This window comes from Pseudorca crassidens, chromosome 7 (genome assembly GCF_039906515.1).
Source record: "Pseudorca crassidens isolate mPseCra1 chromosome 7, mPseCra1.hap1, whole genome shotgun sequence".
Lineage (NCBI taxonomy): Eukaryota > Metazoa > Chordata > Mammalia > Artiodactyla > Delphinidae > Pseudorca > Pseudorca crassidens.
In genome coordinates this window covers 42,290,272-42,307,047 of record NC_090302.1, presented here as the reverse complement: position 1 = coordinate 42,307,047, position 16,776 = coordinate 42,290,272, and the positions used below count along the sequence as shown (strand labels likewise).

Sequence of the window (16,776 nt, the reverse complement as noted above, 5' to 3'; positions counted from 1 at the left end):
AGCTGCTGAAGGCAGCAAACTGTGGGAGCCCAGGGGCAAAGTCCAATCTGAATGAGAGAGGGCAGGATTTGTTTAGGCACGTAGCTGGTGCCACCTAGACATTTCTGCCAGCCACGCTGCCTGTGTGGTACGTCAATTGTGTGGCACTGTATGTGGCGTGGTGTCCTAAAGAAAAGCCACATTTTAAATGGCAGGCATGTTCTTACGAGATCAAACAGTATATTATTAGTCTATGGTTAACTTCGCAAACGTGTTTTTTAAAATACAAATTTTTGCCTTTATAAAGGAAATGTGGGCAACTTACTTGATATTTCTGAACATCAGTTTCTTCATGCTTTTAACAGCAACAGTAGTGCAGCTATTAACTGATAAACTTGTTGAAGGGGTTAAAAGTACAAATAACAGTATTTACTTAGCACCTGAACTATAGTAAACGTTCAGTAAATGCTGGCTGTTGCTAGTTATTTTTCATTGTTTCTTAAGACCCCTTCAAAGGCCAGAAGTTATGCTTTCCATGATCAGTTATGGGCTATGCCTCCATTGTATCCTACTGCCAATACAAAAAGAATAAAGATGACTGTTAACAACTGATCAAATAAATGTAGCTTAAAAAGTACATCTATAACCTCAAGCCATAAAATACATTGCTAAAACAACAACAAATGACTTTCAGATTGTGCATTACTGTGGGTTCCTTTGGCCTATTCCTTAGGCCAAAATTTTAGAACTTCCTTTGGAGGTTATGAAATTGACAAAATATAAGAATGATTATATGTAAGACTGATAAATACTTTTAAGAAACCAACTTAGGTTAAATTATTTTGCTAAAGTTATGTTTTAAACTGGGCCAAGATGTCTGTAACTAAGTGCCTCTAAGGTCATCACAATCTAACGCCATTAACAATGAGCCAGATGAGGGAAATGCAGGAAGCCAGGGGGCAGGGCAACAGGGAGCAGTAGAGACTGTGGCCAAGCAGACGGTTCAGCCTGTCTAAAGTCACTCAAAATGCAAAGGGGGGTGGGAGGTGAGGAGCCCACCAAGTACGAAAAACACAATACACCTGGAGGCTTATTTCAACCCACGGACTAGCATTTTGCAACCCCTGATAAACTCCTCAGTTCTTTAATGACTTCTGTTTTCCCAACTCAAAGGTATCCAAATTACCAGTACTTGTGAAAAGAGAAATAAAGAAAAACACGAAGGAAACAGAGAAAAGAGAAATAAAGACCTTGTTATACATATAATATAAGCCTCAACATCACTGTCTTTCCAAAGTGTGGTGTACAAATACCTGCATCAGAATCGTGCAGGGAGAGGGTCCGGCCTTTTTAACAAGCTTCCCAGGTGATTCTTCATACACTGAAGAGAACCCTCTTCTCCTTAAAATAATTAATTTATTTTGTAAAATTTTTCTGTTCTATTCACATTGTTAGTTGAGTTCTGTCATTCCAAAGTCTCTAGCTTCATTTAGATTTTCCAACTTTCATTCTATAATAAAATATTTTCTTCTCATGTACTATAAGTTGAAGAACCATTAGTTTGTAATCATCTGTTTCATCTGATTTCCTATATTCAATTTTTATTTTTATAGGTCTTACTACATCCTTTATACTTAGAGATGGTGTGAAATTTATAAATATTAAATGTGTGATATTTAAAATCTCCATAAAATACAAATAAATCTTCAAATAAAACAGAGACTGCCATCACAAATCAGAAATTAAAACAATAGTTCTGTGGGTAAATTTTTACACTAACACTTGCAAATATTAATCTGCCTCAAAGTATGCTTTTGAGGAAATAGCAGAAGTCAGTTTTGAATGTTTAGCAAAACATTATAGCACAGCATATAATGAATATCCAATGAGCATCCTTTACTCACTGCTTTATTCCCTCACTTATTTTTTATTTCTATAATTACTAAGAGTCATTAACTTTTTTCCTTCCTACTCCCCACAATATTTACACTATTATTGTAAATATTCAAAGGAAAGTTGTTTTTTTAAAAAGTCAGAGAAATCTCTCCTTTCCAAATAACTGCTGACAAATCTAACTATAATGAAATCAATTTCCTACAGCAAAATTCTTAGAAACTAAGGATGTCAAAATTCAGACCCAAAGAAAAAGTGGAACCACAGTTCTGGGAATCCTGTATGTTCAGCCTGGGCCTCACCCTGTGGGGTTGTAGGGTCTGCAGGTGGAAGGTAAATGGGATCGGCTGTATGGCCGCCACCCTCCAACGGGAGGGCAAAGGCGGGTAAACGAATTCCTTGCCTCTCATTCAATACCACTTCTTTCTAAATGTGATAATCATCATTAGTCTTCTGGGTATTAGAGAAGACAATGGGTACAACTTTGGTTTTGTTTATTATTAGAGGTAAAGGAGCTATAATTCTACTTAAATGCTCTATCGAATCATTCTGCCCTTTCTTTTCAAATCTTTCTTTTCTCTCATTTTCTCTACTCCCTTCATTTCCTTCTCTCCTAACCCCCTCTAAAATCAAGAGACTGGCAAAATAACTGATACTGGTTGGTTATGATAGGAATCTCTTTTTCTAGTTCAAGTCCTATCTTTATTTGAACACATTTGGCTTGATTACTCTAAGAAGTGAATTTTAATAGATTTGAAAATTTTTTTCAATTGTTTTAAAATGTACACAGGACTTTGTTTTTATTCAGGTATGGTTAAGGCCAACAGATCAGGAGACAACTGCCACTGAAAGCACAGTGTGTCACTCACAGTTCCCAAAAAGGGACATGCCACACAATGTGGGACCAAAAGGGGAAGCACCAGGGTCAGTCAGGAGACAGATGGAGGGAGGGGAAAGCACAAGCCAGAGTCCTTACTGTGGTTCTCACAGGAAGAAAAGGGCAGGCAGATGGGATAGGCTACTTTGAATAATCTCAGTGGGCTCTGGGGTGTAGGGACTGCCCCTCTTGCCTAGTACGAGGTTCTGGGGTGATATCAGGGCAACGACAGTGGCTCATCTGTGAGAGCGCTAAAGGAGGTAGTGGGTCGGTATGGGATCTGGACTGGTTGGTTTGCATATGGAAAGCATGCTCACAGGAGAGTCAGTTGCTATTTCTAGGAATTAGCCAGCCCTGGGAGGAGCAGTCTCTCCAGAATCAGCAAGGCCCTAGATGCCAGATGGTCAAGAATATACAGCTAACACAAAATACCATTTGTAAGAGATGCGATAACCAATTTAAATTAAGACCACAGAGAATCCAAAGTATCATTTTAGCTTATTACATCAACTTTCCCTTCACTAACACTAAAATAAGTAGAAAAATACAGAACTTAAGAGTTCACTTTCTGGGCTTCCCTAGTGGCGCAGTGGTTGAGAGTCCGCCTGCCGATGCAGGGGACACGGGTTCGTGCCTCGGTCCGGGAAGATCCCACATGCCGCGGAGCGGCTGGGCCCGCGAGCCATGGCCGCTGAGCCTGCGCGTCCAGAGCCTGTGCTCCGCAACGGGAGAGGCCACAGCAGTGAGAGGCCCCTGTACCGCAAAAAAAAAAAAAAAGGGTTCACTTTCTTTCCTTCATTTTTTATGCCTATTTTTTTTTAATGCAGTACTAATGGGTACAGAAAGCTTGGAAATCATTTTGTACAAGCAACCATTTCTTAAGAGATGTATGATATCATTCTCTGTATGAAATATCTTTAATATATTTCACTTTTTGAAACACACAGCTCAGGATCCAACAAACAAAACAGTCTAAAATTCTCTTCCCTTCTAAGCACACCTAACAAAAGTAAACAAAATACTCTTTCTTTTAAAATTAATATCTGGTTTATTTTTATGTACAAAATTCAAGTAACAAAAACAAATGCTTTCAGAACCTAACTGGTTGTACCAGAGCTTGAATGTATACTCATTACTAAAAAAAAACAATGGGAAACAACTAGAAAATCAAATAAAATATACAAAATAATTATTTTAAGATAATTAGGTGATAATTAAGATAATAATTATTTAATAATTATTAAATAATTAAGATAATAATTAAGATAATAATTATTTTAAGATAATTAGGTATTTAATTATTTTAAGATAATTAAGATAATAATTATTTTAAGATAATTATTATATTATCTTAAAATTATCTTAAAATTATTATCTTAAAAATTATTATATTATATAATTATATAATTATATAATAATTATTTTAAGATAATTATTTAAGATAATTAGGTATTTAATTATTTTAAGATAATTAAGATAATAATTATTTTAAGATAATTAGGTCAATAATAGGTGACACAGGTATACCAATAAGGTAAATCCTTTGATTGGCCTCAGATAACTGCCTGAAGGCAGTTTCTACACAACAACATGGCAAGGACAGAGATGAAAGTTCAGGGAGGCTGAGAAGGCTGAACTTTACATGATAGAATGTTGTAAGGAGAGAGCTGAGCAGAGAGAAAGAGCTCTAGAGATGTGAAGAGGCACACCCTTGAATCTCTGGCTCAGTAATGATCTAAGAATGAGTAGGGTGATACTCCATGAGGCTTGGAAAAGAAGCACTAGAAAGCCTAATCCAAACAATTCCCAAAGTTCACATATGTTCATGTTCCCACCAGTCAAAGAGAATAATACATGGGTCACTGAGTCATCAGAAGTGAAGTTTAAGTAACCACAGAATAAAGACTGCTCTAAACACCCTAACAAAACCTAAAAGCAAGTCTGAAAATTATTAAACTAATTCCAAGTGAATTAGCTACATAATAGAATGAAGTCCACCACTACTTAAAGGAGTCCCCCAAATCCAGCAACCAACAATGTAAGATTCACAGTGTCTGGCATCCAATCCAAAGCTACTAGGTAAATAAAGAAACAGGAAAAGGTGAGCTAGAAGTAGGAGAAAACTCAATAAAATTAGATCCAGAAAAGATAAGCATGTTGGAATTAGCAGACAAGAATATATTTTTAAAAGGCTATACTAATTCTGTTCCACAAGCTTAAGAATGTAGAGGAAAACATGAACATGATGAAGAAAGAAAGGAATACAGAAAAAAATCCAAATGGAACTTCCAGAGGTTAAAAGTACAATATCTAAAATGAAAAATACAAAAGATGGAAATAACAGCAGATAACAGACTGAAAAGAAAACATAGGTAAACCTGAAGACAAAGCAAGAGAAATGATCAAAAATGAAGCACAAAGAGAAAAAAGACTGGGAAAAAATGAACAGACTCAGTGATGTGTGGAACAATATCAAGTTATCTAACATACTTAGAATTTGAGTCCTAGAAGGGGAGGAGAGTAAGGTGGGGACACACACACACACACACACACACACACACACACACACACACATATTTAAAGAAACAGGAAAAAAGACACATTACATATAGAGACCCAACTATTCACTGCTTTCAAGAAACACTTCAAATATAAAGATAAAAATGGTTTAAAAGTAAAGGGAGGGAAAATATATACCATGCTAACACTAGTCAAAAGAAAATGATAGTAGATATAGTAATAATAGACAAAGTAGATTTTAAAACAAATAATATTATCAGGAATAAAAACGATTTCATGGGCTTCCCTGGTGGTGCAATGGTTGAGAGTTCGCCTGCTGATGCAGGGGACACGGGTTCGTGCCCTGGTCCGGGAGGATCCCGCGTGCCGTGGAGCGGCTGGGCCCGTGAGCCATGGCCGCTGAGCCTGCACGTCCAGAGCCTGTGCTCCGCAACGGGAGAGGCCCGCGTACCGCAAAAAAAACAAAAAAAAAAAGGGCAAACTAAACCCAGAATACGTAGAGAGACGAAAGGAAAATTAAGGATCAAAGGAGAAATCAGGAGCTCACCACTTAACAAACTAATCAAGATAAAAACATATGATCATCTCAACAGAGTCAGAAGCATTTGAAAAAAATCCCACATCCATTCCTTATCAAAATTCTCAGCAAACTAGGAATAGAAGCGAATGTCCTCCACCTGATAAACAGAATCTATGAAAAACCTACAGCTCACATCACACTCACTGGCAAAGACTGAATGCTTTCACCTTAAGATCAAGAATAAGACAAAGATGTCCTCTCTAACCACTTCTACCGACAATGTACTGAAAGTTCTAGTCAATGAATAAGCAAGAAAAAGAAATAAAAGGCATCCAGATGGAAAAGAAATAAGTCCTTATTGACAGATAACATGACCTAAAATCAGTATTCAAAATCAATCCTACTTCTATATACTACCAACAAACGAATACTACATTTTTTAAAATACCATTTACAATAAAATCAAAACTATGAAAAACTTAGGGATAAATATGACAACAGATGTGCAAGAATGTACAACACACTGCTGAGAGAAATTTTTAAAACCTTCATAAACGGGAGACATAGTCTGTTTTTCTTAAGAATTGTTAAGGTGTCAGTTCTTCCTATATTGATCTAGAGTTAAGTCAATCCTTTGTGAAAATCTCAGAGGCCTCTATTGTAGAAACTGACAAGCTGATACAAAATTCATATGAAAATACGAGGATTTGGAAGACCCAAAACAAAATTTAAAAAGAACAAAGTTGAAGCGCTAATATTTGATTTTAAGACTTATTAAGAAGCTACACTAATCATGACTGTGGTATTGGCATCAAGGTAAACAAACAGATCAAAGGAATATACAGGCCACACACACACACACAGAGATTATTGGCAAAGATGCAAAGGCAATTGGGGGAGAAAAGATAATCTTTTCAGCAAATGGTGCTGGAACCACTGCACAGCCATATGCATAAAAAATAAAATTTGAGCCATACCTCACATGATCCATAAAAATTAACTTAAAAGATTTTCTCCTACGTTTTCTTGTAGAAGTTTTACAGTTACAGGTTTTACATTAGCTCTAGAAGGAAACATAGGAGAAAATGTGTGACCTTGGGTTAAGCAAAGATTTCTTAACTATGACACCAATTGCACAGTCCAAAAAAGAAAATATTTGATAAAATGGATTTCATCAAAATTAAAAACTGCTTTTCAAAAGACACCATTAGAATAAAAAGACAAGGACTTGCCTGGTGGCGCAGTGGTTGAGAATCCTCCTGCTGGAGATATGGGGATGTATGTATATGTAAAGCTGATTCACTTTGTTATAAAACAGAAACTAACACACCATCGTAAAGCAATTATACTCCAATAAAGATGTTAAAAAAATAAGTAAATAAATAAAATAAAATAGAACAAACAAAAAAAAGAATCCTCCTGCCAACTCAGCGGACACAGGTTTGAGCCCTGGTCCGAGAAGATCCTATATGCCCCAGAGCAACTAAGCCAGTGCACCACAACTACTGAGCCTGCGCTCTAGAGCCCGTGAGCCACACCTTCTGAAGCTCGCACTCCACAACAAGAGAAGCCATCGCAATGAGAAGCCCACGCACCTCAATGAAGAGTAGCCCCCGCTCACTGGACCTAGAGAAAGCCCACACACAGCAATGAAGACCCAACACAGCCAAAAATAAATAAGTAAATTTATTAAGGAAAAAAAAAAAGAATAAAAAGACAAGCCACAAAGAGAAAATATTTACAAAACATATATCTGGACTTGTATCCAAGAAATACTAAGAACTCTCAAAACTCAATAAGAAAATAACTCACCCAAACCAGAAAAAATGGGCAAAAGACGTGCATACTTCACCAAAGAAGTTTGACACAGACAGCAAATCACATGAAAAACTGCTTGGCAACATCAGTCATTAGGGAAATGCAAAGGAAAACCACACTGAGATACTACTTCACACCTACTGAAACGACACAAACTTAAAGGACCGACTATGCCCAATGCTGGCAAGAATGTGGAGCAATGGGGCCTCAGGCACTGTTACTGGGAATGTAAAATGTCACAACCACTTTGAAAAACAACTTGGCCGTTTCTTAGAAAGTTAAACAAAACCCTACCATGTGTTCCAGCCATTCTACTCTTAGTTACTTACTCAAGAGGGGGAGAAAGCCATGTCCATACAAGGACCTATATACATGAATGCTCACAGTAGCTTTACCTGCGGTAGCCAAAAACTGCAAACAATCCAAATATCCATCAATAGGTGAATGGATAAAGAAAATGTGGTAAATCCATACAATGGAATATGGCACAGGCAAAAAGGGAGCAAACTATTGATATATGCAACAGTACGGACAGATCTCAAAATAATTTCACTGAGTGGAAAAAAAAAAGACAAAAGTGGACATACCACATAATCTCATATTTATAAAACTCTTAATAAATGCAAATTAGTCTGTAGTAACAGGTATCAGATCAGTTGTTGTCCCAGGGGCACAAGGGCTGGGAGAGTGGGAAACAGGCAACTTTTGGGTTTGATGAATATGTTCTTTATCTTGATGGCAGTGATGTATATAAATGACAAAATTTATCAAATTTTACATGTTAAACATTTGTAACTTACTATATATCAATTATATCTCAGAAAAGCTGTTACAAAATGTTATTGTAACAGACTGTAAGGGCCTATCTGAATCATATTTTATTGAGATCACATTACATACAAACAGAATAGTTTGCTATGTATGTTTTTCTTTGTAATAGGATTTTACTATGTTGCAAAGCACAGTTTAAACTTTTTAAAGGTAATTACTGTTCCCCACAGGAATAAAGTTTATTCTCCTTGGGCGTGGTTCACTATAGCACGGGCACTGCATCTTAGAACTAGCCACAGCTTCACCCGAGGGAAAGTAAACAGGGCATTAATGAACATGAAAACAAAGTTTATTCATCATAAAGTCAGGAAATCCCAAGCTAAGAGACCCATGAGGGGAAAGAGAATCAGTTTGTGAAAAATAATGATATTCAGTCTTTGACTGTAAACCTGCCTCTTGAAATGTCACAGTTTTCCAATACTAATCCTTGGCATCAGTGATGGACTGTGGACCCCACCATCCTCCAATACTCTGTGCTCTTTCCCAGTGTCTAGACATGCTTTCTCAGCAGAGGTCAAAGGTCTTGCCCTCCTCCCGTGCTGCCTGACTTGCCCTCTGCCATGGTCAATACTGATTCCTGCCCCGGGTCCTGCTTTGGCCTGGGTTTGGTTGGTCAGTCCATCAGCTGCCACTTCCCTCCCTCTTTCACGGCCTCTTTCAGATTCATTCTTCATCATTCTCCCTATGGGCTTTTCTCGTTGTTGTTGTTGTTGTTGCTGCTGCTGTTTTTAAACTTCATTTGTTTTTCAAAACTTGCATCTACATGGGAAATCTAAAATAAAGGTGGAGAATCTTTTTTAACCCTAAGTGCCTCTTGGGAAGTGGATGCACCACGAGAAATGCAGAGTAGGGAGCTATCCCTGTCCTGGGTACACTGACCCCCTTGGTGGTCCAACAACAGCTTGTGGGGGGAAGGATTCTATTCCCTAGGTCAAAGCCAACCGTGGTCACTACACCACCAAGGGCCCATGTCCCCCGGCTGCAGCTTTTTGTATGTGAACGTCACCTGCACAACTACTAGGTTTCAGTCACCTGCTGTGCCTAGAACCAGCCCCTCTCCATCAAGATCTAGGTCCCAGTCTCGTGTTCATTCCAGCCTTCTCCATGCTCAAAGTGCTTCCTTGTTACCCCTTCTTAGCGACCATAAAAAGCTATGAAGTGCTGGTACCCGTTACGACATGGGTAAGCCTTAAAAACATGGTAAGTGAACAAAGGCAGACGCAAAAGGCCACGTATCGTATGACTCCATTTATATGAGAAGTCCAGAATAGGCAAATCCATGGGCACAGAATGTAGACTAGCTGCGATCAAAGCCTGGGGGAGGGAGGAAGGGAGCGTGACCGCAGATACGTAAGGCTCCTTCTGGGGGATGATGACACGTTCTGGAATTAGATGGTGGTAATAGTTATACAACTCTGTGAATATTCTAAAAACCACTGAATTGTACACTTTACAATGGTGAATTTGATGTTATGTAATTTATACCTCAATTTTTTAAAAACAAGATATCTAAAGAACTGAAACAAAGATACCAAGGATTCCATTTGCTTAGTATAAAGTATTTAGGGCCACTTCATTAAGTCCCTACAGGCTAAATGAACCACTAAATTCAAAGGGTGACTTATTTTCCTCTTTTTCTCTGCAGAACAGTCAAAAACTAAAGATTTCCTTTAGGTGTTTTCTAATTCTTAGACTAACGATAACAAATTTATCAAGATAGCTAAGCATTCATTTACCATACACGTTCCTTCCTCTTGGACTCTGAAGTCTATCTGGAATAACCTAATGCAACAGTAAAGGAAAGAGTCATTTCAATTAGGCTATTAGACAAGGCAGTGACATTCGACGCATTTAATGTATTTCCCAGACACTATCTAAAATGCTTTCCATTTCCCAATCAACAACACTGCTCTGTTCTAATAGATCTGGCCATCAGATGTAACTGGGCTTCGATAACATTCCATTCCAAATTAATCTTCATAAGTGTAGCAAACCAAAGAAAAGACAATGCTGTTTGCATTGCACTAATACGCCAGGACTCTTGAAGAGAACTCAGGGAGAGAACCAGAGCCAGAGTGGACTGCGTGAGTAATTCCTAAGTGCAGGGATTTTACGAGAAATCAACTCCTGTGGGCAAGTTTATTCCCCTCTCACAGAGTCTGGGGGAAGTGATGCCACCAACATCCGCATCTACATGAGGTCAGTATTCTCCCCAGTCATGCATGATTGCAGGGTGCAAGAGTTTATTACTCCAAATAAAAATATTTTGGACAAACCATGATAGGACATTTCTTTTTCACTGAAGAAATTCAAATATATGTACTTTTTTGAAGCTCGCTTAGTCTGCCCAGGTCTATTATTTCTAAGCACTGGGAGATATAGTAATTCCTTCCTAAAGCAGCCAAGCAGCCTGTTCAGTCTTATTCAATCCCTAAATGCTCCCTTTGGCCTTGCCACCTGCAGGTGGGAAATACAGCTGTGGCTCTCTCAATGATTTCACACTCCTGCAATCCCCTGTAATTTCCTAACACACCCGAATGACTATCCAGGGCCCTAAAGCAGCAGTTTAAGAATTTCTGCTGGCCTGAAAGTTAATGCAACCATCAAAGTTTTCAATTTAAACTCAGAAATTAGCTTGCTTACTGTCCAAGATCTTGCCTCCCTATACAATGAGTCTAATACGACGGTTTCACACAGAAGAATAAATAGAAAAGTATATAAACAGAAAAGTCATAAAATGTAGAGGACCATGTGAGGCAATAAATAATTGAGATGTCCTATCCTTCATTTGGTGAAGGAGAAAAGTGGTAGAAGAGAGATGATAAATGTGTATGTGTGTGTGCGTGTGTGTGTGTTAGTATATACCACGAGTTTTACTAACACACGAAGCGTTTAAATACCACACAGCAAAATGGTTTCAGTGGTTTCAGCAGCCTGGCTTACTAGCCACAACAACAGTTCAGTCCTATGGATTTTCCGGGAAATCTGAGGCATTTCTGTGTTTAAGTACATGAAGGCAACACATTCGCGTACGGAGCACCTACTAAACAGGAGGCAAAAGCAGTGTTTTCTGTCTCAAACATGTTTTTCAGAGATACAGAGGACCAGCACTGCTGTTTCCCCAACTCACTGCCAAGTTCTTCATGAGCAACTTGTGCTAAAGGTTTGAACTCTGTGATGAAAGCTGACATGGTCACCAACCCCCTCCTCTTCTCTGCTCTCCCCACGTGGGCTCAGTTACATACTGCCAACCTGCATCACGTCCGCCCTGGATGTGAGCTTCCTTCCCCGGTTCTATTCACTATGCAGCTATGAGAAGGCCCAAGTGCACACGCAGGTAAGGGCACAGCTGGAGCCTCTCAAAGGTAGCAGCTGTGGGCCACAGGCAAAACTAGCAGCATTGGCAGGGATTCATCCTTCTCCCATCCTGCGGGTTTTATGTCTATACAGTAGGAAAAGAAATATATCACCTTCACTTTTTTCAGGGAAAAAAAGGTAAAAGAGGAAGCACTTTCTTGTTCTGGATGTCCCACATTCAGATCCACCCAGACCACAGTGAAGGCACTTCCTAGAACATCTGTATCCCAATCCCAGCAGAGAACTAAAAACATAACAAGTAAATCATTCATTTTTAAATTTTAGGCTTAGCAGGTTTGCCCCGTTTCTTAAACAGGCAGGTGTTCCAGAGCTATCTTTCTAAATCTAGAACATAAAAGATCACTAAGTGTGCTAGAGTAGAGCTTTAAAAAAACAAACAAACCCTATACTCATGATTTTTCAGATTTTAGTGATGCCATCTTTGACAAATAGAACTTTCTTCGATGATATAAATGTTCTTTATCCATCTGGTCTTTACCTACGTTCTATAGTAGTGACTATCCACACGTGCCTGTCGAGCACTTGAAACATAGTGCAATTAAGGGACTGAATTTTTTTTGGTTTTATTTAACTTTAGTTAATTTGAAGTTAAATTGCCACATGTGACTAATGGCTACATATGAGCGCAGGTTTAGACAGACAGGGTCCCTGAAACAGGAAGGGGCATCATGGCAACAGACGTTGGTCCAAATCCCAGCTCTGCCACTTACTACCTAACGACCTGGAGGCAAGCTATTTAAACTCTCTCATCATTCCGCAAGTGTAAAGTAGCAATGTTAGTGGGAGAAATGTCATGAAATTAAACATGGTAAAGTAAGCAAAGCCCCTTTTCCGTCAGTGTTACTTTCCCTGCTGTCGTTACTCAGAAGATAAGACATCTGCCCCCCAATTTATGCTCCTGCAGAGAAAATAAGCAACCAGCCAAAGCCTGAAAGGGTAGATGCTGAATTGCAAACGGCAATTTGTTTTTCGAAAGTGGGACTGAAATTTTCCATCTCTACTGTACATACATTTGTACTCAACCTTTTTTTCTTATATAACAAATTTTACTTTCATCAAAAAAACAAGTAATTTTTAAAGTACTGCCCCAAGGTTTTGGCTTTTTCTTCTGGTATTCCTCAGGCAGGGACGACGGCAAGGCAGATGCAATAAACGTTAGTTCACAGCCCTTGGGGCAGGTAAAAGGGACAGTGGAAATTGTGGCAGTCTATAAGCCTCTGAGGCCTGACTGGATGCCAGCACCATGTGTACCTGAAGGCCCAAGGCTCCTAAGTGCAATGTAGTTAATTAGATGAACCAGGTTAGCATCAGTGCCTGCAAGTTGGAGGTTTTCCTCATCCACTCCAGCCAAGGAGATGAGCCCTCCTGTGGTCACGTGCTAAATTATCAGCAGGTAATTTTCTTTTATAAATTTATCTGTGAGAGAACTAAATGATACCCTCTACACACTGCAAATTGAACATTTCTGGAAGACAATTTGACAAAACATGTACTTAAAAATATGCATTACGTTTTGATCCAGTAATTACATTTGTAGGACTTTGCCTCAGGGGGAAAAGTCAGAAAATTAAGTGAAGATATCTATAACAAATGATTGTTCAACATTTTATATAATAAACGATGGAAGCAATCTAAATATTCATTAACAGAGAGCTGGCTAAATAAATTATACATTTATATCATGAAATACTATGCAGCCCATAAAAATGATACGGATTAATTCTGATATAAAAAGATGTTCAAAATGTTATAAAATAACAGGTAGAATAACGTTTGTTAAAATAACCTGCAATTTAGAAACATTTGTGTGTGTTTATGCACAGGAAAAATGTTAGAAGGACAAAAATCAGAAGGTTTATAAGCGCCTTTCACTGCTGAGTAGGAATTCAGGGGCTTGGTCTACTTACCTGTCATCTGTTACACTCTAAATGTTCTTCTTATGATACATACACAGTGTTAAATAATAAGAAAATAAATAAATAAAAGGCTGTCACGGGTGTCAGTTTTACAGGTGAGTGCTGGCAAACCTTTGAGGACTGACATAATTTAAATTCTATCAAAGCCAAAAAAAAAGTGGAATTTTTAAAAATCCATTTTATTGGCCTAGCATAACAAAAAATACTGAAGTGTAATTTATGAAGACATAAAATCATAAAAAACAGCAAATTAAATTCAGTAATATATTAGAACAGGGATAATTCTAGTAATTCAAGAATACTTCAATAATAGACTACAGAGAGAGAAATTATCACATAAGTCAAACTTGGACAATCAAATAATCATCTCAATATATATGTATTGATTCTATACCTGATTTTAAAACAAAATAACTCTAGTAAACTAGGAAGAGAAGTAAATATCTTTAATGTAACTTAAAAAAAAAAAAATCTCCCTCCAACTCCCAAGAGTAAAACACTAAAGGTATTCCCATTAAATTCAGGACCAAAAAAGGATGCCTACTATGGTAAATATCACTGAGCGCTGTACAGGAAGGTCTAGCAAAATACTAAGATAAGAATGAAGATAAAAGAAACAACTACTAGAAAGGAGACAAAATTACTACTATTTAGGGATAATATAATTGCTTTTCTTAAAAAAAGACGAGACACAGCTGAAAAATTCTATAGTAATAGAATTAAGAAAGTTAAGAAACAGTCCACAAATACTGAGTATGTACCACGGTAAATCCTGAGGTAGCTGCTAGGGATACAACAGTGAATAAAAATAGAGATCCAGGGTGCATTTTAGAATATAATAGAGAATAAAGCAAAAATATAAGTTCCTCATACTCTTTTCCTGTGTTCATGAACAGAACAAATGCAAGCGACATCAGTTCCCATTTTCAGGCAATTCAGAAAATGGGCTTCGGAAACCCACTTATGAATGTACAAAATCAACAGCTTTTCTATAATTAGCAAACACCAGTTACAAGATATAATTTAAGAACAGTCTATTTGCTACAGAAATCAAAAACAAAATATAAAATATCTAGAAATAAATTTAACAGGATATGTGTAGGACCTATATAAATAAAAGTACAAGCTTTCACGAACTGAGGTAAAAAAGGAGAAGGCATTTTTTTTTTAAAGTGGGAGGTGCCATGTTCCTGGATTGTAAAAGTGTACATTTCCCCAAATTAATCTATATATTTAGTGCAATCACATTTAAAACACCAATGGGATTTTTTTAAAGAAGTTGACAAAGCGATTCTGAATTTCATTTGAAGAATGTGTGAGAATGTTCAAATTTTTTTCTTTAAGAAAAAACATGACAAGAACTCCAAAAGAGAAGTCATGATATCATCCACGCGTTTTCAGACACAAGTGGGCTGAAAGCTTGGCTCTGCTGTGTGTGCAGCTCTAAAGGCTGGTGTGTATTTTTATATGCAGCCAGTGTACTGCTTTGTCTCTAGATAACCCCTCGTGGCAGAGCAGCTCCCCCGAAAAGGCGGCCTCAGAAGCCAGATGTGTGCGAAGCCACTAACATGAGAGAGTTCTGCCGGCGCAGAGAACGACCTCCAGTAGGAAGGGTTCAAACGCACACTGAAATTCAAGTCAATTCTTGTTGGAAAAGGGCCTGGTGAACACATTTTCCGGTCTTCATGCTCAATATTAAAGATTTCCAGGAAACATAAAAATTGAGCAATTGATAAAAGTCTCTATTGGGCTATTATAAGATAATAAGGTAAAATTCAATTTCCTCGCTCGATGAATACTATATATTTGGATTCCTATGAAAACCTAAAATGAAATCAATAATATTGAGTAGTTACATGTACATCTCCTTTCATTTTTAGTAGCATTTTACAAGATAATTCATTCACCTACCCACTTTCCAACCATTACCTCCTCCCAATGCTTTCCAAGTGGATGGAAATTCAGCACACTTGATCAAGAGTAAGAAGTCAGGCCTGTTTTACAGACACAGATAAGAAACTTTAAGCGCCTGAAGAACTTGCCATATATCACAGACCAAGTGAGCTGCAGCTGAGACTGGGGCTGAGCTTTCAATTTCTGGGTCTGCAATAGGGACCCTCCCAACTCCTCCCTCTGTTTCCAAAGGCACGGAGCTAAGTTGCCCAATTGGGCAACTTATAAGCAAGTTGCCCAATTTGCACATAACCATAAAGTTATGAGTTTCTATCCTCTTGTTAACAGGCAGCTGCAGCTGTATTCTGTTCTGAAACTATAGGCTGCATGCCCAAGCCTGACCAAACAGCAGTCTTTAAAATTTTAATATTGGTTGTTCCAAGAGAGACCCATGATAATAACTAACACATGCCGTGCTTACTCTTTGCCAGACCCTGTGCTAAGCACTTCAAAGATGCTTACTCGTGTAAATCTTTACAGCACTCCTTATGCCGTAGACCAGTACAATCACATCCCAATTTAGACATGAAGAAACTGAGGCACAGAGAGGCCGCCTAACTTCCCAAAGATCTCAGGGGCTCTGCTCCAGGGTGCTTTTGATCTGGGTCCCAGGCTGCCAAGCACCACGTCTGCTAACAGATTTCCATCTCTCTGCAAACCCCAAAGCCAGCTAACAGCAGTCTCTGTAATGATAAAAGATGCGTATGATGGTCCAACCTAAATTACCCGTGATAAGGTTTAATTAATACAAATTGCAAAGCATAGCTAATTGCTGTGTTCCACTCTCTCCTCTAATGATGCATATAAAAATACTCAGGTTAAGTCCTCATTGTACTTTTAACATAGCTGAAAATATTCCTGTACAGTACTTGGAATTATTCAAACTATAAAAATCTAGCTCCAAAATAATAAAGTCAGCCACTCTCTGTGAAATCTTACTTTGGTATCAGCCCACTGGGACAACCCCTGGGTGCACCCTGTTTTGTACTGTTTGGGTATATTCTTCTTGTTAACCAAAATACAAATTCCCTGAGAGCAGGGGCCACCCCACAGAACCCTACAAAACACTCTGTATGTAAGTACTTAACACA

General features: G+C 38.1%; 1 protein-coding gene across 1 annotated transcript in view; it reads right to left on the bottom strand.

The window, feature by feature from the left end:
* The window catches only part of GNAQ (G protein subunit alpha q), a 288,945-nt gene that overhangs the window by 223,699 nt on the left and 48,470 nt on the right, over nt 1–16,776 (bottom strand). The gene's annotated exons all lie outside the window — the stretch shown is intronic.